A 26,390-nucleotide genomic window follows, 5' to 3' on the forward strand; every position below is an offset into this window, starting at 1 on the left:
TGAGGCAAAAGTACTGTTGAATAGTAAGTAGATCCCTGTCCAAAAACAATGGGACTCTGGTCTAACAGTCCCTAGTTTTATCTCATAGAATTGTTTAAGTGAACCTCTAGTGAATGATGTATGCAAAAATTATACACTGATAAGTAGCCATTAACTTAGGCACTAATATGCTATAATGTAAATATGTATGTACATTAATATTAATTTACATATTTCCTCCTAGGCATCACACACCTTTCCTACGGCCCTGGAGTTTCCTGGATAACATAATCAAGACAAGGGCTGGTCTGGTTAGCAGCTGTGTAGGAGGTATTGCTTAGTGAGCGGTACAAGTTTAGGTTATATCTTTTGAGACTAAGTCAAATAAAGATATTTTATGTGGATTTGTGCACTGCAATGGATTTTCTTTCTTCACTTATAATTCACCCCCCTTCTCCATCATTAAAAAGACGACTTTAACCAAGGTATTTTTTTAAAGCAGGACTTAATATTTACGTTTGAAGATCTTTTTGGAGAATATCGGCATCTTTAGGTGAGATTCAGCATCTTCCAGATAATACTGAATCTGTTTTCAATCGGATTAGTAACTCCCAACATTTCAATTCAGGAATAATCTTTCATAAGAGCATCTTCTAAAGAATTCTAGCACTAACTAATAATTTCCTCATCACAGGAGAGAATATAAAATCTTAAGTCAAAATGAAATGGACAGATGATGCAAAATGACAATTTGATTAAATGAGGATGATATTCAAAATTTGCAGGTAAGACATGAACCCAGAGAGCTGTCTCGGTACACAGCACATCTTTCCATGATGAGCCAGAAAGCAGTTTGTGACCAGGAGGCTGAGTGTGCCATAGCTTCACCCTCTCGTTCCCAGTGCCTCCCTGGTAACGACCTGTGTACTGCCAGTGAAAACACAATTTAGAAGATGCCATTTGACTGTCCTCAGAAAGGCATCATTAGTTAATTAAACTGTAGCTACTTAAGCCCCTGTAACAAGTAATGGGAATTTCAATTCTACTGATAAAAGGATATCATTTATAATGAGCTTCACCACCAAATGCGTTCTGAATGTGAAAGGCTAACCATTAAATTGTGACTCAGAACATTACCATAAAATCTGAGGCTGCATATACTGATTGCAAAGGGAACTAGTATATGGAGAAATGATGAGAGCTAATGAGCCCAGCCTGTTAGGAATAATAGGCTCTAAGAGGAGCAATCTTCTAGGTTTGTTGGGACAAAAATGGAAGAAGGGAAATCGATTGAGAAAGGGGGCATTGTTGTTGGTTTTGTTTCTTTTTCAATTTTTCCCTATATTATAATATCCAAAGGAGAATTTGATAGTTTTTTAAAAAGTATTGCTTGAGAATGCTTACATAACTGCTGGTGGAAATGTAAATTTGTACAACCTCTATGGAAAACAGTATGGAGATTTCTCAAAGTATTAAAAGTAGATCTACAGTTTGATCCAGCAATCCCACTACCAGGTATCTACCCAAAGGAAGAGAAGTTATTATATAAAAAACACACCTGCATGCATATATTTAACACGGTACAATTCACAATTGAAAAACATGAAATCAACATAAGTGCCCATCAAAGGATAAGTGGATAAAATGTGGTATACATACACTATAGAATACTACTCAGCCATAAAAAAAGAATGAAATAATGTATTTTACAGTGACTTGGATGGAAGTGGAAGCCATTATTCTAAGTGAAATGACTGAGGAATTGAAAACCAGATACTGCATATTCTCATTTATAAGTGAGATCTAAGCTATGAGTATGCAAAGGCATACAGAATGGCATAATGGACCTTGGAGATTCAGAAGGGGGAAGGATGGGAGGAGGATGAGGGATGAAAAACCACCTGTTGGGTACAATGCATACTACATGGATAATTAGTGCACTAAATTCCTAGGCTCTACCACCATACAATTCATCCATGTAACTAAAAGCATTTGTACCCCTACATTTGTTGAAATAAAAAAAATAAAAATAAAATAATATATTGCTAGAATATTCTGCACTTTTCATCTGGGAAATGTCAGTGGCAATTTTAATTTCTTGGAAAAATAATTCAATATAAGATGGCTACAATCAGTGCTTTTTGGCCCTCATGCATTTTACAGACCACTTCATTTCCCTCTGCCAGCAAAAAACAAATTTAAGTTTCATATTTTCATATACTGTCCACTGCCTTTGTTATTAGAGTCAGTCAACAACAAATAGAGGACATTTTCTCTTCCTTGAAGATTTTCGCTCTTAGCACAGGCACTCTCCATTATATTCTGCTGGTCATAATCTTTGATAACATCAGTATTCACATAATCTTCTGATACACTGATCTCTCAGTTCCTGGACCTCCTCTCCTCAAATGAGCTTGTCCTCCACCCTACCTAAGCCACGGTCATACCTAAACCTTTCCATTGGCAGTGACTAAAATTCTTCACTTTTTTTTTTTGAGAAGGAGTGTTGCTGTGTCACCAGGCTGGAGTGCAGTGGTGCAATCTCGGCTCACTGCATCCTCCACCTCCCTGGTTCAAGTGATTCTCCTGTCTCAGTCTCCTGAATAGCTGGGAATACAGGCACCCACCACCACACCCGGCTAATTTTTTGTATTTTTAGTAGAGACGGGGTTTCCCCATGTTGGCCAGGATGGTCTTGATCTCTTGACCTCATGATGCACCCACCTCAGCCTCCCAAAGTGCTGGGATTACAGGTATGAGCCACCGCGCCCGGCCTGCCAATTCTTCACAATCTTGAGCTTAACTTACTCTAAGTTGACGTAATTTCTTACCCAACAATAAACAGTCTTCAATCCCACAAGGACTTCTGAATCATTCATTTCTGATCCTACCATCTTTTTATCTCTGACCTTAACCTTTTCATGCTTTCAAATGCTTCCTTGTATAAAACAGATTCCACAGTCAATTTTATATCTTGAATATATTTTTCCTTTCTCTTCTTATTTACACAATTGGAAAACCAATAACCCTGGTGAAATATAAATTTTCATCTACTTTTACATAAACCCCCATAGCTACGTATGGGAGGAGAAAAACACACTTACTCTGATTGTTCTCACTTTAAAATCATTACCACTAATCTCAAGTAGACCTGAAATGGGCAAACCCTAATCTATCCCTCTAATCTTTCTCCTCCTCCTCCTCCTCCTCCTCCTTCTTCTTTTTCTTTTGAGACAGGGTTTTAGTCTGTCACCCAGGCTGGCATGCTGGAGGGCAGTGATCATAGCTCACTGCAGTCTTGAATTCCTGGGCTCAAGTGATCCTCCCACCTCAGCCTCCTGAGTAGATTTTTTTTTTCCCCCACAGATGGGGATCTCGCTGTTTCCCAGACTTATCTTGAACTCCTAGTCTCAAGTGGTTCTCCTGCCATGGCCTCTCAAAGTGCTAGAATTACAGGCATGAACCTTTGTACGCAGACTCTAATCTGTTTTCTTCTTCTCTGATTATGACCTTGCTACTTCATTGACAAAATGCAAACAATTAGAAGAGACGTTTTTGAGACCCCACCCATACCTGCCTACTAACATCCATGCCCATAAATTGGCTTTCCCTGCTGTTACTGTGGATGAATTCATGGTGCTTTTTGTGAAGGCTACCTCTGTCTTTGCACAAGAACACATTTCCTCCCAAGTGTGAAATTGGAAAGAAGCATCACTATCTCAGGAGCATCACACTAGCACTCCTCCATTTTCTAATGCAAAGTTTCGTGTCATCCAACTTTCCTTTTTACTGCCTCATTCCAATCAGCATACAGATGTGCTGGGTTTTTTTGTTTGTTTGTTTGTTTCTATCTTAAAAAAAGTATTTCCTTCCCTATTTATGACTCCAGCTACTGCCTATTTCCCTGAAATCTTTTATGACAAGATGCCTTATATCTTTTATACTCACTGTCTCTAATAAATCTCCTATCATTTCCTACAACTTCTCACATCAGTCTTTTGCCCCTACCACCCCTATGAAACTGCTCTTTTCAGGATTAACTCTGACCTCCACACTGGTAAATCAGTTCTCAGTTTCCGTAGTACAATTCAGTAAGTAGCCATGTGCCCTGGTTAGGCTGTGACAATCACTGATTATAACCATTGTCCTATTACAGGTATTAATAGTGCCAGTATTCATGCTTAAAAGTGTTCAAATTTGGACACTAAATGAGAATCCTGCCTATCAGGAGGATTGGATAGAGTTGAGCACTCCCTCCTCTTTGAAAGACATTCTTACCCTGCATCTCTCCACCTACTGTCTTCCTCCTAACTCATTGGCTTGTCCTTCCAAATGTCATTTGGTTCTGAATGCCACATAACTTCATACCTGGATTTCTTTGGTTAAATAAATATTTACACTTCCTTGGTAATATTTATCCATTCATGGCTTTAAATATTGCTTGACATGTATATTTCTAACACAGACCTCGCTCCTCAAACTCCAGCCTTATGTGCCTTGCATCTTGTTTATTCAGAAAATCTACTTGAATATCTAATTGGGTTTTCATACTTAGTTTCTCTAAAACCAATTCCTTCATCTTCTTCCCATTGCAATGCACTTTCCCTTGCTGTCTTCCCAATCTCAGTTATTGGCAACGTAATGTATTCAATTGCTTGGGTCAATATGCCTTGAAATAAACTTTAACTCAAGTCTTTCTCTCAGTTTTCACATCCAATCCCTCAGCAAACCTTTCCAGATTCTCCTTCAAGTTGTATCCAGAATCTGCCTCCTGTCACCATCCCATTATTTCCAAGTCACCATAATCCAAGTCACCACTGTCAGAGCAAAAATTGCACCAGACAAAATTATACAGGGCAGAAAGACTTTTTCAAGACTATTGCAATAGAGAAAGAGAAATCAGTCTGAATTCAATTTTACCAAAACAAAGTATTGAAGTGTACTTTTTCTTTCAATCCAACAATACATATGGGAATTTTACTAAAGTGCAATTTAGCATATACCAAATATTTCAAAAGTGTGAATCATCATAGGCGAGCTACCTTCAAAAGAGTATCCCATAAACCCACATTTGCATATAGTCAGAACTATTCTTAAAATGTCTTTAATTTAAACAATAAATGTTATTATTTTGATAGGCCTTTTGATATGAATGCATATTTTAAAAATTAATAAATTTTATTTTTTGAAACACATTTAGGTTTAGAAAAAAATGAGGGAAAAGTACAAACAATTCCCAAATACCCCTCATCTCCCACCAATTTTCCCTATTTTTTAACATTTTATATTAGTGTGTTACATTTGTTACAATCAATACGTCAATACTGATACATTATTATTAAACAAAAGTCCATAGTTTAGTGTTCACTCTTTTTGTTATAGATTCTGTAAGTTTTGAAAAATGTATAGCATATACCCACCATTACAATATTATGCAGAATAATTGCTTCTCTATTACCTCTAAAAATCCCATGATTCATTCACTTACTCATTCTCTTTTTCATCCCTCCAAGCTTCTGCCAGACAATGATCTCCAAAGTTTTGCATGCCATAGATCTTATATTTGGAATCAGAGTGTATAGACTTTTTAGATTGCCTTCTTTCACTTATTAATATAAATTTTAAAATCTTCAATGTCTTTTAGTGGCTTGATAGCTCAGTTTTGTCACTGAATAATATTCCACTGTATAGATGTACCACATTTTGATTGCCATTCACCAGCTGAAGGACATCTTTAGTGAATCCAATGTCTTTAGTTGCTTCCACATTTGTCTGTTATGAATATATATAATGTACATGCTATATAATGTGCTATATAATGTACATGCATTTAACTCATTTGGGGAAATACCAAGGAGCATAATGCTGGATCATATGGTATGAGTATGCTTATTTTGTAAGGTACTGCCAAACTGTCTTTTGAAGTGGCTGTATCATTTTGTATTCCCATCAACAATGGATGAGAGTTCCTGTTGCTCCACATCCTGGCCAGCATTTGGTGTTGTCAGTGTTCTAGATTTTGGCCATTCTAATAGGTGTATGGTTGTATCATGTTTTAATCTGCATTTCCCTAATGACATATAATGTTGAATATCTTTTCATATGCTTCTTTGCCATCTGTGTATCTTCTTTATTGAGATGTCTGTTCAGATCTTTTGCCAGTTTTCTAATTAGGTTGTTTGCTTATTGTTGAGTTTCAAGAGTTCTTTGTGTATTTTGGATACAAACATTTTATCTGTATGTGTTTTACAAACATATTCTCCCAGTCTATGCCTTATCTTTTCATTCTCTTAACAGTGCTTTTTGTGCAGCAAAATTTTTAATTTTAATGAAGCCCAACTTATTTTTTCTTTTAGTAGATTGTATTTTTGGTGTTGAATCTAAGACATCATTAAATCCCAGGTCACCTAGATTTTCTCCTATATTACTTTCTACTAGGGGATTAAACTGTAAAAATGGTTTTTACATTTTACAGATAGGCGTATAATCTAATATTAATTAATTTTGTGAAAGGACTGAGGTCTGCATCTAGATTCATTTTTTTTTTTTTTTTGCATGTCAATCTCTAGATATTTCAGCACCATTTGTAGAAAATACTCTCTCTTGTCCATTGAAATGTCTTTACTACTTTGTCAAATATCAGTTGACTCTCTCTGTATGGATAAATATTGATTGAGTCTTCCTATTCATAAACATTCAATCTCTCTCCACTTACTTATGCTTCTTTAGTTTATTTCATCAGAATTTTACAGTTTCCTTACATAAGCCTAGTACATATTTGTTCAGTTAATAACTATTTCATTTTGTATTATATATGGTATTGTATTTTTAATTTCAAAATTTTATCGTTCATTATTCGTTATAAGAAAGCAATGAACTTATTTATATTTACATTATGCAAACCTACTATAGTTGCCTTTTTGTTTCAGGATTTTTTGTGGTGGTTAATTCTTTGGGATTTCCTATACAGACAATTATGTCATCTGTGAATGATGACAATTTGCCTAATCTGTATATATCTTTTTTAAAAATGTTTTTCTTTCTTATGACATTAGCTAGAACTTCCAATACAATGTTAAACAGGAATGGTGAAAACGGACATTCTTGCCTTGTTCTTGATCTTGGTGGGGAAGTATCTAGCTTCTCATAATTAAGTATAATGTTACTTATAAGGTTGTTGTAAATGTCTTTTGTTAATAGAAGAAATTCCCCTCTCTTCCTACCTTGCTGAGAAGTTTGGTCATGAATGGCTATTGGATTTTGTCAAATGCTTTCTTTTCATCAATTGATATGATAGGTTTTCTTCTTTAACCTGTTGATGTGATAGATTACGATCATTGATTTTTCAAATCAGCCTTGCATACCTGAAATAAATCCCAGTTAGTCATATACTTCTTTTCATGCATTGTTTTGTTTTATTGTTAAGATTTTTGCATCTATTTTATCAGCAGTTTGGTCTGCAGTTTACTTTTCTGTAATGTCTTTGTCTGATTTTGGTATTAAGATGATGCTGGCATCAAAAAGTGAGTATTTATTACGTTTCCTGGAAAAGATTGCAGATAATTGGTATAATTTCTTTCTTTGGTAGAATTTACCAGTCTATCTGGGCTTGGTGCTCTCTACTTTAAAAAGTTATTAATTATTAATTCAGTTTCTTTAAGGATACGATATGGTTTGGCTGTATCCCCACCCAAAACTCATCTTGAATTATAATTCCCACAATTCCCATGTGTCATTGGACGAGCCCAGTGGAAGGTGATTGAATTATGGGGGCGGGTCTTTCCCACACTATTCTTGTGATAGTGAATGAGTCTCATAAGATCTGATGGTTTTGAAAATAGGAGTTTCCCTGAACAAGCTCTCTTTGCTTCTGCCATCATGTAAGATGAGACTTGCTCCTCCTTGCCTTCCATCAATTGTGTGGGTCCCCAGCCATGTGGAACTGTAAGTCCATTAAACCTCTTTCTTTTGTAAATTGCCCAGTCTCTGGTATGTCTCGGTCAGCAGTGTGAAAATGGACTAATGCAGGAGATCAGTAGTGATAGCCTCTTCTTGGTTTCTAATATTAGTAATTTGTGTGTTCTCTCTTTCCTTCTTAGTCTGCCAGGCTGTAGGTTAACCAATTTTTTTTGATGTTTTTAAAAAATTCGTTTTTTTATTTCGTCATTTTTCTTAATAATTTTGTTTTTAATTTTATTAATTTCTGCTCTATCATAATATTTCTTACTTTGGGTTTAATTTTTTTCTGCTTTTTCTAGTTTCCTAAGTTAAAGCTTAAATTCCTGATTTTAAATTAGTCCTGTTGTCCAGCATCCAGTGATACAAACTTCTTGCTATGCACTGCTTTCACTGCATCTCACAAATTGTAATGTTCTATTTTTATTCTTTTTAATTCAAAATACTTTTTAATTTATCTTGAGACTTCTTCTTTGACTCATGTGCCACTTGTAAAGTTTTTTTTTTTTCTATCTCTAAGTATTTTGGGATTTTCTAGTTATCTTTCTGTATTGATTTCTAGTTTAATTACATTGTCGTCCAAAGAAATATTTTGTATGATTTATATTCTTTTATATTTGTTAAAGTGTGTTTTATGACCCAGCATGTGGCCGTATGAGCTTTAGAAGAAAGTGTATTCTGCTGATGTTGGATGAAGAATATTTTATAAATGTAAATTCAATCCAGCTGATTGATGCTGCTGTTCAGTTCTACCATGTCCTCACTGATTTTCTACCTGCTGGATCTTTAAGTTACTGATAGAGGAGTTTGAAGTCTCTAGCTACAATAACAGATTTATTTACTTCTCCTTACAGTTTAATCAGATTTTGTTCCAAATATTTAGACACTTTCTGCTGATAGGTGCGTATACATTGGGATTTTTGTGGGTTTTTTTTTTTTATTTTTTCTTTTGGAGATTTGATTATTTTGTCTTTATGTAATACCCCTCTTTCTCCCTGATAATTTCTGTTACTCTGAAGTCGGTTATCATGGTCAACTTTATCTGTCAGGTTGGCTGGGCCACCGAATGCCTAGATAGTTGGTCAAGCATTATTCTAGGAGTGTCTGGATGTGCCTGTGAAGGGTGAAATGAACATTTGAATTGATAGACCAAGAGAAGCAGATTGCCCTTCTTAATGAAGCTTGGGTTAATACAAATAGTTGAAGGACTAAATAGAATAAAAAGTATAAGTAAAAGGGAATTCCCTCTACCTGGCTGTCTTTGTGCTAGGACATTGGTTTTTTTGTTTGTTTGTTTGTTTGTTTGTTGTTTTTCTCCTGCATTAGCATTAAACTGAACAACAGCTCTTCCTAGGTTTCAACCCTGCCAGCAATTGGACTGAAAGTACATGTTTGATGCTCCTACTTCTTAGGTCTTGGAACTCAGACTGAAACTACAGCATTAGCTCTTCTATTTTCCAGCTTGCCAACTGCAGTTATTGGAAACTGTCAGACCCCATAATCATGTTGGCCAATTTGTTATAATAAACCTATCTCCCTATGTATCTGTCTACACATTTATCCTATATGTATGTCCTATTGGTTCTGTTTCTCTGGAGAACCCAAACTAATACATCTGCTTTGTCTAATAGGTATAGATCTACTCCAGCGTTCTTTCAATTAGTGTTAGCACGGTATATCTTTCTTTATATACTTTAGAGATATTCATATATATAACATCAGTTTCTTGTGGACAGCATATAGTTAAGTCTTGCTTTTTAAACAACTCTTGAAAGTCTCTGTAATTGGTGTATTTACACCATTTTTATAAATTAGTACTGATATATACCATATTTGTTACTGTTTTCTATTCATTGCCCTTGTTCTATTTTAGTCTTCTACTTTTTTCTACATTTTCGAATTTAATTATTTTGTATAGTTGATTTTTTCTCTCAATTCTTGTCATCTATTTCATGTATTCATTAGCTATAATTACTAAATACATTTTTGCTATTATTATTTCGAACAAGTGGTCATCTGATAGATTAACAAAAAATAAAAATAATGATTTTTTCATTTATTCATTTTTTAATGCTCTTCCTTTATGTTGGTACAAGTTCCTGACCCATATAGTTTTTCTTCTTTCTGATAAACTTCTTTTAACATTTCTTCCAAAGCAGGTGTACTGGCAACATATTCCCTTAATTTTTTGTTTTTCCTTTAAAAAATCTTTATTTTGCCTTCACTGTAAAAGGATAATTTCACTAGGTACATAATTCTAGGTTGGTGACACTCAACACATTGACTAATTCAGTCTATTCTCTCCTTGCTTTCATAGTTTTTAAGAGCAGTTCACACAGTCCTTAACTTTGATCATTAGTAAGTATGGCATTTTATTTCCTCTGACTTATTTTGAAATGTTTTTGTCTTTTATTTTTGGTTATGAATTTTTATTGTAATATGCCTAGTATAGATTACTTGATATTATTCTACCTGGTGTTCTCTGAGCTTCCTGTGTCATTGTTTTTAAGTTTTCTTTTGTTCCTTTCTTTTCTCTCCTTGTTCTGGTTAATTTTATTAAACTTACGTTATATATTTTGTAATTGTTCCACAGTTTTCAGATTTTTTTTCTATCTTTTTTATTCTTTTATCTTTCTTTTGAGATTTTAGTTTTAGAAGTTTCTATTGGCATCAAGTTCACTAATTCTTTTCTGAGTTATTATTGGTAGAACCATCAAAGGCATTCCTCATTTTTATTATGGTGCTTTTTTAAAAAATATTCTAGCATTTCCTTTTTATTCTTTCTTTCTTTCTTAATGTTTCCATCTCTTTGCTTACATTATCCATATGTTCTTGTATGCTGCCTACTTCTTTCATTATAGCCCATAGCGTATTAATTATAGTAGTTTGAAATTCATGGTCTGATAATCCCCAAATCTCTACTGTAAGAGTCTGGTACTGATGCTTGTGCTAACTCTTCAAGCTGTGGGGTTTTTGTGTGTGTGTTTTTTCTTTTCAGTATGCCTTGTAATTTTTGTGGCAAGTTAGGCTGCTTGTACGGTGTAAAAAGAACTGAGGAAATAGGCCTCTAGTGTGAGGTTTTAGATTTATCTGGCTAGGGGTTGAGCTGTGTTTACTGTTTGCCATAGCTGTAGGTATCAGAGGCCGAACTTTCCTCTGGTGTTCTTATTTTTGTCTTCTCTGTTGTCTTTCAGTTTCCCTAAAGACTTCTTCATTATTGTCTGAAAACATTGTTTTTTTAATTGTATCCCTCTATCATTACAAAACTGCCGTCACAAGATATAACTGAGACAGTGAAAGGAATCTGACCTAACCAACGACATCTTGCTTCTAACTTCCAAGCAGTCCTTGCAGAGCCTGCACTAACTTTGGGAGGAACATAGTTTATAGTTTAAAATAAGGATGACAACAGGTCTTTCCCAGGACAAAGCCCTTTCTTGGCCAGTGACCAGTCTGCCTTTGTAGGACTAACAAATTAGCTACAAGATTAGAAATTACAATTTAGGAGCTACACAACCTCCAGTTGCAAGAGTCAAAATCTCCCCAAATTGCTCCTGGTAACAATGTCATTGTTGTAAAACCTAAGATCAGGACTTCAGATATTCTGCAGACCCTGCATTCCAATACACCAGCTGACACCACCCAGATCTGACTCCACCAGTTCCGTGATCCCCTCTGGGAATAGAAGACAGCAAGAAAAACTCACTTTGAGCACTTATGATTCCATCTCCAACCCGACAGTCAGTAGTTTCCACTTCCCCAGCCCCTACCCACCAAATTATCTTTAAAAACTCCTATTCCCAAGTTTTTGGGGCAACTGATTTGAGTAATAACATAACTTCGGTCTCCCACATAGTGAATTATTCTTTCTCTATTGCCATTCTCTTGTCTTGGCAAATAGGCTCTGTGTAGGCAGAAGACAAGTTGAACCTGTTGGGTGGTCAGGATTATACAGGAGCCTTATTAATGTGGTGGCAAGGTTTGGGGAAGGGGGAGAAAAAAGCATTCTATAGTACTGATTAGTTTTCTGTCTTAATTTTTTTTTTTTTTTTTGAGATGGGGTCTCACTATGTTGCCCAGGCTGGTCTTAAACTTCTGGGCTCAAGCAATCCTTCTACCTTGACCTTGAACATTGCTGGGATTTTGGCTCATATTGGCTCAGAATAAACCTGTTTTAAAATATTTTACAGAGTATCTTTTTTTATTAAAAGTCCAAAACAAAACTATAAGCCATTGTGAAGTCCCTAGCTAAGGGATATAGCCTCAGTAAAAGACAGAGACTTGAGCTGGACTTGGTGGCTCACACCTTGCAAGAGTCTGAATCTCCCCACATTGCAAACCCCAGGTGGGATCACAGAACTGGTTGAGCCAGATTACCAGTCTGGGTGCTGTCAGCTGGTACCTTGGAATGCAGGGTCTGCATAATATCTGAAGCACTGATCATAGGTTTTACAACAATGATGCTATTACCAGGAGCAATCTGGGGAGGTTCAGACTCTCACGAGGTGTGAGCCATGAAGCCCAGCTCAAGTCTCTGTCTTCTCCTGGGCCTGTATCCTTTAGCTGAGGCCTTCACAATGGCTTATGGTATTGTTTTAGACTTTTAATGAAAAACAACATACTCTGTAAAATATTTTAAATAGGCTTATTCTGAGCCAGTATGAGTGACCACAGCCCAGAAAAAACACAAACCAAAGAAGCCTTTAATAAGTAGCCCCAAAGTGGTTGGATTACAGTTTGGTTTTGTACATTTTAGGGAGATAGGAACTACAGGAAATGGCATAAATCAATACAGGGAAAATACGCATTGATTCGACCCAAAAAGGCAGGACATCCCAATGCAGAGGTTTACTAGTCATTAGGTGAGTTTTAGAGATTCTTTAGTTGACAACTGAGAGAATTAAGCTATTATCTAAAGACTTGAAGACAGTTTAAAAAAATGCCTAAGTAAAGATAAAGGAGTTGTGGGGGCCAAGGCCCTTGTTATGTAGATGAAGACTCATAGGTCACAGCCCTCAGAGAATAGACGTCAAATGTCTCTTTTCAGATTTTTAAAGGTGTCAGATTCTCAGTTAATCTCTCCCAGATCCAGAAAAGGCCTAAACAGGGAAGGCCTGACTGCATTTATGGAGATCTCCACAGACTCAAATTTCTCCCACCAAAGATAGCTTTGCAAGGCCATTTCAGTCTGCTGGCACTGTGGCAGTCACTTCAAAATATGTCAAAGAAATATATTTTGGGGTAAAATATTTTGATTGCTTTTAGGGCCTGCTGTCATGTGATGTTATAACAGAGTCAGGTTGAAAAGCCACATTGTACCAGGTTAACAACAACAACAAAACTTGTTTAAGATTTTATAGGCTGTAGAGTGTTACTTAACCTCTACTTGAATGGGCTTAAGTCTTGTTTATAATTTAGTATCTTAATGCTGCAGATGTCTGTTTTGCCAGTCTTATGATCTCTATTTTAATTTTAATGTGGGTGAGTTGTGTCTAAACTCCAAAAGAGAGGGAGTGTAACAAGATGAGTTTGACCTTCCTTTCTGTCATGGCCAAGGATCCAGTTTTTCAGGTTTCTCTGGGCTCCCCTTGGCCAAGAAGGGGTTCCTAAGTCAATAGGGGTCGTAAGGTCTTATTTTTGCCTTACAGTATCCTTACCTCTAGACTTCAAGAAAAAGAAAAAAGCTAGAGGGTGCTAAAATTGAGTACTTCTCTGCTGCTGCCTTGAAGGCTACATTGGCCTTGAGTTGGATATTTCCCTTCCCTAGTCAGAGAGGAAAAAGGAAGAAACCAGTCAGGTAGTCAGTTAGGGTGGGTCCTTAGTTAACTTCTCTCAAAAAAAAGAAAAGTCTAAAAAAATCAAGCTGCAGGCACAGATAAGGGAACTTGTACAGAGGGGCTTGCCTAAGACATACCCACAGCTGCATAGATAAGAAAGGCTACACAGGTGACTTGCCCAGACACGCCTGCAATGGAAAATTCCATCCCTTGACACATGCACCGTAAGGGGAGCAAAGCAATATGGAGTAACTCAAGCTAAGGGCTCACATGCGTATTAGGACGATCAGGTGGAGCTACCAGAAATTAGCACCTTACGCAAATGAGATGCCCAGCTCTCATCAGTTTCTTAAAAAAGCCTTTGCATTCAACTGTTAAAATGGCAGCTCTTTTTTAGAACTCCTTTCTATATCAGATAGCTTTCTCTCTTTCTTTCTCTTATTAAACTTTTGCTCTCACCTCACCCTTGGAGTATCTACGTTCTTGATTTCCTCAATTGTGAGACAAAGAACTTTGGGTGGCACCCCAGACAATGAGGCTGCTTCACCAGGTTAGTTATCTCTGGTAAAACTACAATAGGTTAAGCTCTGGTAAAAATACTTTATCTTGAAGGCAGGCCTTATCAAAAAACAAAAACAAAAAAAAAAAAGAAAGGAAAATCTGGGTTTATTTAAAAAGGGTTACTTTCCTTTCTCCCTACTGGAAGCATGAAGGACATTTTGTGAGCTCTTTAATGTAAAAACCTGTTAGGGCTCCTGAAGGTGTCACCCTCCTCCCACAAGGCTAAGCCTGCAGGAGGATTTTTAAGTGCAAGTTAATGAAAAAATATTTGTGGCCTTGGGAAGTCCAAGTGTTTGGCCTATGCCCTTGCATTGCCTGTGCAGTGAACACTGAAGAAATCACAGTACAAGTAAAAGGAAAAATACTGGTGGACCTTAGAAAAGATGTTGATCAATGGAATGTGTCCAGTACATTGAGTTTTGTCCTGAAGTTTGCTAAAAGTTTCTCTCCATGGTTCAGCCACCTGTGCTTTCTAACAAGCACTAAAGAGCACCCATGAATGTTAGGCCTTTACCCTACCTGAGAGACTGGGGAATAGAGGCACTGCCTTCCTTGATTTCATTATCCTTGGTGATTACATTTCAAAGGGATGGCTCTCAGGTAATTGAGAAAGATAGTATATTGATTGTAATATTGGCCAATGGCTTTTGAAAAATATTTATATCTCAAAGGGATAGAAAAAGTATGTACAATTACGTGTTGCCTAAAGTGAAGGTTCTAAAGAAAGTAGGTCAGGCACCTAGAGTCAGGAAGACTCTAAAGTCAAATACAACTGTGAAAAAATGTTAGGCAATTTTGGTCACCATCATGTCTCACTTAGATTATTGCAGTAGCTTCCTTGCTTTTTCCCTAAATGACCCTGTTAAAGATAATAAAATAGTAACTCCTCCTTAAAAAAAAAAAAAAAAATTAATTAAAAATGAACAGTTTCTATCTTACTCCAACAACAACAAAAAAATAATAATCAATGGAATGGTCATCCAGATATTTCATCATCTGCAGCATATCTCAGCACAAAATTCTAGCAGCATAAAAACATATATATTTATTTAATTAACAAACATGTGGGTCAGTTGAATAATCTGATTTATGCTGAACTTTGCTGGGTGACTGCTGATCTAGGCTGGGTCCACTGGGTAGGCTCTATTCTGCCTCCTGGGGCACTGGTCCTCTTTCTAGAAAACACTGGGCTAACCCAGACATATTGTTCTCATGACTGTGGCAGAAATGCAGGAGGGCAAGTAGACAAATATGAGGACTCTCAAAAGGATAAAGTTGAAACTGGTGCACTATCATGTCCACTTCACATTACTGAGCAAAGCAAGTCACTTAGTCAAACACAAAGCCAAGGAACAGAGAAATGAGCACCACTCTTTTAAGTGGGAGATACTGCAAAGTTAATAGCAAATGAAGTGAGTATAAAGAGGGGTCCAAAATTGAGGCCCATTCACTATTCATCCCAGAAATTATACAATATGTTTTGCTAATTTGCTCTCTGTTTTCCGTGTGTCTACTTTCATTAGAATGACCCACGAGGAATTTCCATTTGTTTTGGATACTGCTTTGTCTTCAATGTCAGAAACAGTGCCCACTGAAAGTGGTCAGTAAATATATTTAAATATATCAGTGTATAAATGATTACATAAAATTATAATTAAAGTGATAAATTGCATTAGGTAAATATGTGTAAGCCATAGAAATAGAATGGAAGAGCTTGTTTTGGAAGGAATATCAGAGAAGGCTTAAATAAAAGATGCTGCATTAACTAGGTCTTAATTAGTAAATACAAGTCCACCCTGAAAATTTGAAGAAATATTATGGGGCAAACAGTGTTGGTCATTGTAAGTGACTCAAAAGTAACCTGACTTTACAACTTATTTGGATCAGGTTTACATTCATAATCAAATTAACATAAACATATTTCTTATGAATCAGGAAGCTAAGCTTCCCTCGAGAGTCCCTCTACAATTTGGCAACTGCTATTCCATGCAGTATCTTCATACTTTCCCCTCTACCCTAGCTACCACATGTCAATATCAGGTCTCCTTAACACCTCTGTTGACAGAATCAGTGCTGCCATCACTAACTGAACCCATCATAGGAGGTCTGTTGTCCCTCTTAAGAGAATAATGAAGCTGCTGAAGCCACCAGATCTTTAAGAAATACATCAATGTTGAGTTCCAGGCAGAAGCAGGGCTTCTTGTTGCCACCGGTGTCCTGAAGAAACCAACCCCCCGCCCAGTCCCACAGAGCCTTTCAAGAAAGGAGCTCTGTTAGCTCCCAGCCTCTGCTAGTCCCACTACAGAAGTTTAAAGACTATCCAAGTCAGAGCACAGGTGCATATCCATTCAAACTCATTTTTTAGTCCCGTCTTCTGTATCCCCTGCTACCAAACCAGAAGGGTCCCTCCCTTTCCCATTTAGAAAAGAAAACTTCATGCATCTCTAAAGATAGGAGACAGTAAGAAGTATGAGAAGTGAGGTTGCCAGATAAAATATAAAACACTGTTACCACATAAATTATTTCAGATATATAATGAAACCGTATTATCAGAATAACAATATTCCATGCAACATTTGTTACATACACATACTAAAAATTATTCATAATTTATTGAGAATTTAAATTTTTCTGGTGTCTTGTATTTTTATTTACTAAACCTGGAAACCCCAATAAGGAATTGTGAATTGTTCACTTGAATAGTGCCTTATTAACAGCTTGGTCAGCCAAAAGGCCTGTTGCATATTTTTCATCCCTATGTGTCTTGAAAATTGCAGGTGGTCGGCCAGGCACAGTGGCTCACACCTGTAATCCCAGCACTTTGGGAGGCCGAGGTGGACGGATCATGAGGTCAGAAGACCGAGACCATCCTGGTTAACATGGTGAAACACTGTCTCTACTAAAAACACAAAAAATTAGCAGGGCATGGTGGTGGATGCCTGTAATTCCAGTTACTCAGGAGGCTGAGGCAGGAGAATGGCATTAACCCAGGAGGCAGAACTTGAAGTGAGCCGAGATTGCACCACTGCACTCCAGCCTGGGCAACAGAGCATGACTCCATCTCAAAAAAAAAAAAAAAAAAAAAAAAAAAATGCAGGTGGTTAAACTTTGTTAAAGTTTGTTAGTATAAGTTTAGCAAATGTTGCTAGTATAAGTTGTTAGCTTAGATAATCAAGTAGAGTGATAGGTCTGTGCACAATGAACTGGGTAGGATGTTGAAATAGTGGGAGATTCAGGAAAGAAATTGACAATCAGATCGACGGTGTAGAAAAAATAATTTTGAAAGCAGACTTTCAGACTATTTAAATTCGTGAGATCAATACAAAAAAATGTGAAGATAGAAAGACAGAATAAAAGTAAATATGTTGAAATTGGTAATATTGTGAGGTAAGGGAAAATAGGATTTAATAACAAAGATTTAAATCTAAGAAGAGAAGAACAGACGTGTCCTCCAAAGTCTTACAAGAAGTGGATATTTGAAGGCTTTTAGTTTTGGTTAGCAATATTCCCCAAACCTGCTTTAAAACAATTCTATGCAGCTTAGTATTTTCCAGGAGAGATGTATTCATAAGCATTATTGCCAGGAAGTACCAGGTCCCAGTGGTCACTGAGAAGCTATGCCATCTTAGGCAGTCATTTAATATCTCTCAGCCTTTGTTGTTTCATTTTAAAAGTAATTCAATATATGTGTATAAACCACCAACTCTCTGGGCTTAGTAGTGCTCTCTATATAGGGGATATTGCAATGAATTTTAAAAGTCTGCATTTATGGAGCTTAGAGATAAATAAGAGAAAAAGAAAATCAGCACACAGATATTATGTCAGATAGTGGTAAAAAGCTATGAAAAAAATAAATAATAGGGCTATACTGGTGGGGTGGGGATTGGGATTGAAACTTTATAAAGAGACCTGGTGCAGTGGACAGGCAAATGCATCTGAAGACAGGGGATAAAGGCAAAGGGCTTAAGGTAGAAGTGTGCTAGGAAGTGCACTAGGAACAGCAATGAGACCTGGTGAGCAGTAAAGAGAGTGGAAGAAGAAGTCAGTCAGAAGAGGGAATCAAGCACCAAGGGGGCCTTCAGGGCAAGAGATGGCTTCAGAATTAACACCAAAATGGGCCACGAAACCTTCGGAGGATGAAGATCAGGGGATCATTCAGGCTACTGGGCAAATAAAACGCAGAGTTAGAGAATAACCATTGGGGAGATTTTTGTTGTAATTCAGATTAGAGATAACGATTGCTTAGAGGAGGGTGGTAATGGTAGAGACTGCCATACGTGGTACAATTCTGGGTGGATTTAATGTACAGTCTGAGAGGACATGAGCAAATAAAAATGACTTACACCAAATTTTTAGCCTGAGAAACTGTTCAATTTACTAAGATGGAGGACATGAAGGATGGAGTAGATTGTGAACTAGGGGTTGGGAAGACAAGAGTTCTGATTTAGATAGTTAAAGTTTGAGTGGAAATATTTAGGTGGAAAATTAAGTCAGTAGCTCACTATGTATTTCTGCAGCTCTGGAGAGAAGTTGGGGCTGGTAATATTAGTTGGGAACCATTAGCATGTGACCCTCTCATAACTGTAAAAGGTATTACAAGACCCCTAATCTGATCTATGTATTTTGTATACATTGTTTCATAATTTCCCTTCTGGAAACTTTAAATAATAAGCAACTCTTTAACTCTCAAAAGATTATACTCTGAAATTACATTAGCAGTTAGAGTTTAAAAAAAATTTTTGAGTCAAAATTTGATTTCCTGAAATATTTCTTTGTCATTCAGTCTTTACAAATTACACAGAAAGTCCACATAAGAGACTTTAGAACATACAAAAACAATACATCTGATGTAAAGCTTCTCTGTTCTGCATTAGACCCTCTCACTTTTTTTTTTTTTTTTTTTTTTTTTGAGACAGAGTCTTGCTCTGTCCCCCAGGCTGGAGTACAGTGGCATGATTTCTGCTCACTGCAACCTCTACCTCCTGGGTTCAAAAGATTCTTGTGCCTCAGCCTCAGCGTCTCAAGTAGCTGGGATTACAGGCATGTGCCACCACGCTCGGCGAATTTTTGTACTTTTAGTAGAGATAGGGTTTTGCTGTGTTGGCCAGGCTGGTGTCACACTCCTGACCTCAGGTGATCCATTCCCCACGGCCTCCAAAAGTGCTGGGATTACAGGCATGAGCCCACCTTGCCCAGGCACTTCTCAATGATTCTTCTTTAATTTTAGTTTTCTAGACCTTCTACAATAGTCCCTCCTTATCCACAATTTACATTTTCCATGGTTTCAGTTATCTGCAGTATAGTACAGTGAGATATTGTGTGAGAGAGACCACATTCATATAACTTTTTATTACAGTATGCTGCTATAATCATTCCATTTTATTATGAGATACTGTTGTTAATCTCTTACCATACCTAATTACTAAATTAAATGTTATCACAGGTACCTGTGCATAGAAAATATAAAATATAGAGGATTTGGTACTATATGCAGTTTCAGGCATCCAAGGGGAGTCTGTACGTTAGGGGGAACGACAGTACTACTTTAAACTTCCCTTACAAATATGCTAATGGTTAACGAGCGCCTTGCAAAGTATACAGCTCTTCTCATCATTTATTCTGAGATGAAAGAAAAATGGACACCCAAATCTTTTGCACAGCTCCATGATCTCATGTCTTTCCATGAAGGAAAGGTCTACAATATTTAAGAGAAAATTTTTAAAAAAGAGCAATATTTTTTATAACCACGATAAATTTTCATTTAACATAGGAAGCATACTTTTAGTTGAATTGAAAATGAAATTCCTTAGGCTGCTGATACCCTCTGATAAATGATTCTACTTCATATGATTTACAAAAGGAGTAATTTTTTCTGAATCTGCCAAACTGACTTAAAACTTCAACTATTTTTTAAGAAAAAAATGCAATGAAAGTTTCATTGCAGAAAAACATAATAAAACAAACAGTTGTGGATGGCCAGTAAAGGATGAAAAATAACATCCTGCATGCAGAAGCAACAATAGAAAGCCTTGAATAACTATCCTTAATTGTCTAAATTAAAAGCAAATTACTGTTGTTTCCTTAAACACTTTTCTTATGTACAGAAGAAGGAACACAGTGGATGTTCTACACTTTGACTTCAGTAAAATGCCTGTTAAAATGTGTCATTAAATATAACCCAGAAAATTGGTTTAAACTGACTTACAAAAAGACACAGTAGCATGAATTAAAAACTAGATAAATCATGAGAAAGATCAATGATCATTACAACTGTGGCCTCTCTGTGTTTGGGGTCTTAGAGTTTAGTTAACCTTTTTATTAGGGATGTTTTCATCACTGCAGTCTGCAAATGTAGCAGTTTAGAAAATGCCTGATTCACACTGGTACTCAGATGAGCTGTATATTGCATTAAAGACGATCACAAATTATGTGACACTATTTCCATCAAAATGTGGAGTTTATTTCCCATTCCCATAAATGTGGGCAAGTTCATGACTGCTTTGACCAATAGGATACGGAAGGGACCCTGTGATAATTTTCTGATCCAGAGCTATAATCTCCTATTCCTGTTTCACCGAATATGTGATTTTTGATTTGTTCCCTCTGGGATCTCAGCCATTCTACCGTGAGAAACCCAAACTGCACAGTAAAGGCACACATAGGAGCTTCAGAAGACAGACAGACTAGCTGAGCTGCAAGATGATAGCAAGGATCAACTGCTGGCTTCGTGGAAAAACTACCCAGCCCAATAGTGTCAATGCATGATGCCAGTCCCAGCCACCATCTGATGAAAATTGCACAAGGAATCCCAGGCAACAACTCCAGAGGAGCCCTGCAACCCACAAAACTGAGAGATTTTAGGTGGAGTTGGGGGTGGTTGTTCAACGGCAGTAGACAACTGCAACAACCTGTAAAATAGAGGCCAATGTGGTATATAAAACATAAAAATATCATCCCTCAGTACAAATAGATACTCCCATTGATTTACATTGAAAATGATTTGAGGATACATATCCTGAATATTGAGATAAATCTGCATATAAATTTAATCTCTAACCCTCCAAAAATCTTTCATAAATCTATTTTTTAAATTTCTCTTTGAAAGTCAGTGAAAGGAGAAAATAGTTTTGCTGCATCTGCTTTATTAGTCTGATTTATGTAGTTATATTAAAAATACACATATATTATCTTAAAAGGTTAATAGGACTTATTTTTATTATTTTACTGATGTTGGATGATATTATTATACAGATGTCAGATTATATTTTAATAGGCAAACAATTTAAGCTGTATTTAAGTTTATAAAAAAGCATTCTAAAGCAAAACAAAGTATCTCCTGTGTAAACAGTATTTACCATTTCAAAGAGTAAGTGTGACACTTATGAAATAGTGGTGAACATAGTAGCTTTTTAGCCCCTAGTAGGCCCTTAACAACTACCTGTTAATCAACTGATTGATGGACTAGTCTACACATAGAGGTTCCATGTCATAAAGACAGACAACTTTGTACATCTTGGTTATATCCTGCATGCAAGGAAATGCTTCAGGCCACAAGGCAAACACATTTTATATAAATCAACACCTGCAGGACTCTTAAGTCTTTCCATCATCAATCTTAATCTAATTCTCTGACAGGTTATGTCATAGTATTAAACATGCCAGTACAATCTGGGTCTGGATTTTAGACATGGTAATTGATTCCAGACTGTCTTCAATTCTTTAAAGAGAGAAAGAGAGATTTGAGTCAACTTGCTATTTTTTTTTTTCCATAGAAATTATACACAGGAATTAAAATGCTGACATTTAAGTACCTCATAATGCTTTGAGAACTAATTTAGATTTTCTCTTTGCAAAAATCTTTTGAATAAAAAAATAATTGGAAAGAGCAACCAGACACTTCAAATACTGTGAACTTTGAAATTGCCACCTCCATTAAAAAAAAAAAAAATTCTTTATCTCCCTGCATTCTAGAACTCTGATCAGCAAACACAGTCTGTCGCCAACTTTGACTGGGACTCATGCCAACGCTGAAAATGTTCACCTTATCAAGACTCTTTAACCTCTTTCTATGTGTGCCACTTTGCTTAAAAGGGATGAGTCTGAAAGAAAAGACAGTGGGTTTATATATAAAGTCAGCCTGGTGAGAAGAATGAGGAAGGGAGTAATGTGAAAATGTCAGGAAAAAAATGATGCTTTCTTGGCATTCCCCGCCTTTTGGTATATGTGGGAGACCTTTTAGTATTTCCACCAGAATAGAGGGACACAAATAAAATTGGGATGAGTTACAGAATTTCTCCTCCTGATGTTTCCTTTATCCCAAAATATACTTGAATCAGAGGAAAAATAAAACACTTTTCTCCATTCTGTAGGTCCTTATTTTTCTCTCAGCTGCTTTTTTATCCACTGCTTATACTGAATCTCAGAATACAGTGTGTGTTGCGGGGACAGAGCATGTATGGGGTGTATGAAAGTATTTTTTAAACAAGTTAAATCCTGAAGTTTTGAAGTAGATAGCAAGGTTACAGAGGGTGTCACATTGGGAGACATTTGGCAGCAGGCTTTTTTCATGCTTTATCTATTAGATGGTAAACATAACTGTTTTGGAAAGTTTCCCTAATTCTCTGTTGGATGTTGTTTCACAGAGATTATCAGCCTAAGTGAGACAAAAATGAATCTGCAAAAATGAAACACTATATTGAGATCTACTAAATTTAAGGTCATAGAAATGTTTCTCCAGACATTGGACATAAAAACCAAAATGCCAAGTTCAGACTCAAAAGTTCACGGATGAGTTTTGTCAAATATTTAAGTCAGCAGTGTTACACAAACTCTTCTAGTGAAGAGAAAAAAGAGAAATACTGACCAGTTTGTTTTGTGGGGCCAATATAACCTTGATATAAATAGGCAATAGGTAATTACATGACAGGAAAATTGTAAGCCAATTTTTCTCATAAGCAGAGATATAAAAAAATATATATATATACACATAAAATAAAACTTTAAAAATAGTAAATTTAATCTAGAGATACATAAAATGGATACCACAATTCAGTTTAGAAATAACATTATTAAGAGAAAAACACCTGAGTATATGGAAAGATATATTAAGATAATAATAGATTAGAATCTCAGGATTTTCAAGATGAATCTTCTCCCAAATATCATTTATGCATGTATTACAATTACAATTAAAACACTATGTTTTTTTCTTCCTGACATAACTGGTTGGCTTATTCTAAAATTTACATGGAAATGAAAATGGCCAGAAGAACAAGAGAATCTTGGAAAAAAAAAGGGGGGAGGGGCAAGCTTGAGGTATTACCCAAAATTAACATAATATTAAATCAACAGTATTTTATTAAGACGAAGACAAATACATAGACCAAGGAGACAGAACACAGAATGGAGAAATAAAATCATACATATATGAAACAGAATTCAGAGTTCAGCAACAGATCCCTACATATATGTCACTTGATTGATAATAAAAATGACATTGAAGTTTAAAAGGCAAGTTAAGTCTTTTCAATAAAATTTCTAGGTCTTGCATATCAATATGAATAATTTTCAATCTTGATCCACAACTCACATCATGCAGAAAAATAACACCATCTGGATTGTAGATCAAAATGTGAAAAGTAAAACAACAAAGCTTCTATAAAATAATACAGGAAAAAGTCTTCATAAACTTGAGGTAGGTAAGAATTCCTTAATCAGGACACAGAAAGCACTAATTATAAAGGATGAAATGATAAGTAATGCTATAGCAAAATTTTACATTTTTACCTATCAAAAGATGTCATCAAGTGAAAAGGCAAAACACAAATTGGGAAAATATAGAGTACATATCACGCGCACACACACACACACAACTTTTATCCAGAAAATATTTTTAAGTTAAACAAACAATAAGAAGAAAAGATAACAAAATAGAGCAAATATTTCAAAACCAAAAGGAATATCCAAATGGTTGACAAATGCATAAGGTGCTCAAGATTTTTAGTTATCAAGGAAATGCAAATTAAAACCAAAATGAGATACTACTATATATCCACTAGAATGACAAAAATAAAAATATTGACATTAATAAGTAGTCAAGCAACTAGAATTCTCATCAACTATTAGAGTGTTTTTATTATTATTGGTAGAAAATGTTATTGGTGGAATTATTTTGGTGGAATAATATTTACTGTTGGAAATAAACATTTTTTGGACCACTTTAGTAGCAATAAAATTTGTTGAACCATTTGAGAAAAAAATTTGACTTTCACATTATCTAGGTAAGTTGAACACAAGTATATACTATGACCCTAGAATTTTACTCCTAGGTATATACTAAAGAAAAGTGTATTTTTACCAAGACATGGAAAAAGAATGTTCATAACACCATTATTTACAGTACATCCCAGTCACACAATAATCCAAGATCATGAAGACTAAAATACAAACAGATCATGATGACACACGATGAGAACTATGTGACAGTGATAATGTACAAACTTCTTTTACTTGAAACAACACAGGTGAATCTTACATAGGACATGTTGAGCCAAACAATGTATATATTATACGGTTTCCTTTGTATAAAATTCAAAAATTGGCTAAACTAATTAAAGATAGTGGTTGTCTTTGGGTAAGGGGACAGTGACAAAAGGATCATGAGATATTTTCTTGGTAGTGACAATGTTCCTTTTTTTTTGTCTTCATCTGTATAGTAGTTACACCACACACCTTTTTTTTAAAGTATCAAACTCTATATATATGAATTGTGCATTTTTCTAATTGAAGGTTATACTTCAGTGCAAATTTTCTTTAAAAAAATATTAAAGCATTGTCAGTAGGTTTACTTTTGTAAAATTTGACAATTTGATTTGATACTTTACATACAAATGCAAAAGACAAGAAAATTCAAGACTCTCTTGTAAATAAACAAGGCAAGAGGATATATTATACATGATACGAAGACATTTTGTAGAAAAACATAGGTAAGGCAAGATAAAATTGGTGTAAGAATAGGGAAACAAACCAAGGAAATACGACACAATAATCCAGAACCAAACCCACATGTACATGACTGTTTGAGCTACAAGGAATGTCACATATCAGAGCAGTCTTTTCAATAACTGCTAGTCAAGGAAATAGCTAACAAAAACAACAAGAATGATAATAACCACACATCTAACAGTCAACAATAAATAACAAGTGGCTCATATTCGGAATATAGAGGAATTCTTATAAATGAATAAGAAAAAGCAAAATAACTAATAGAGAAAGAATAATCAAGAAGCCTGAACAGAAACATCTCAAAAGAATATATCCAAATGAAAAATGAACTCTTGAAAAGGAGCTGAGCTTCAGACATCAGGGAAATGATACATGAAATAACAGTGAAATATGATTACAGATTGATAATAATTTTTAAACTTTCAATATTAATGTTAGAGATCATGTGACACAAGTAGAAATCTCATAGACTATTACTGGAAGTATAAATTCTCTACAACTACTTGGGAAAAATGTTTTGTCTGTGTCGGCTAAATTTAAACACACTTACGCCCAATGACTAAGAAATTTCACTCCTATATATATACACAACAATCATATGCACATATTCTTGTAAATGTTTTGGTGTACATATCTATGAAATAATTGTTAAAATTAGACTAAAATGTTCATCAATAATTCAATGGATACATATGTTATAGTATAGTCACACAATTGAAAAACTACACAACAACAATAAGCAAACTAAAGCTATACACACAAAGATAAATGTAAACAAAATGCTCAATATAAGAAGTTACAAATGAAAATATACTAAATTATTCTCTTTATAGTAAGTTTTAAATGTGCAAAATTGATCTATGGTATTCAAAGTTAGATTACATCAAGTAAAAAGCTTCTGCACAGCAAAGATTAATAACCAGAATATATTAAGAGCTCAATAACTCAATAGCAAGAAATCAAATAATCTGATTTTTTAAATGGTCAAGGACAAGAGGACAAAGATAAACTAGAAGAAGCCCATGTGTGTCGCTTTCACGGAGAAGAAACAAAAGGACTAGTGAACACTGACCCTGCAGGCCAATTATCTGAGAAACCATCTTGGGATCCATC

Source organism: Piliocolobus tephrosceles, chromosome 2 (genome assembly GCF_002776525.5).
Source record: "Piliocolobus tephrosceles isolate RC106 chromosome 2, ASM277652v3, whole genome shotgun sequence".
NCBI classification, from domain to species: Eukaryota; Metazoa; Chordata; class Mammalia; order Primates; family Cercopithecidae; genus Piliocolobus; species Piliocolobus tephrosceles.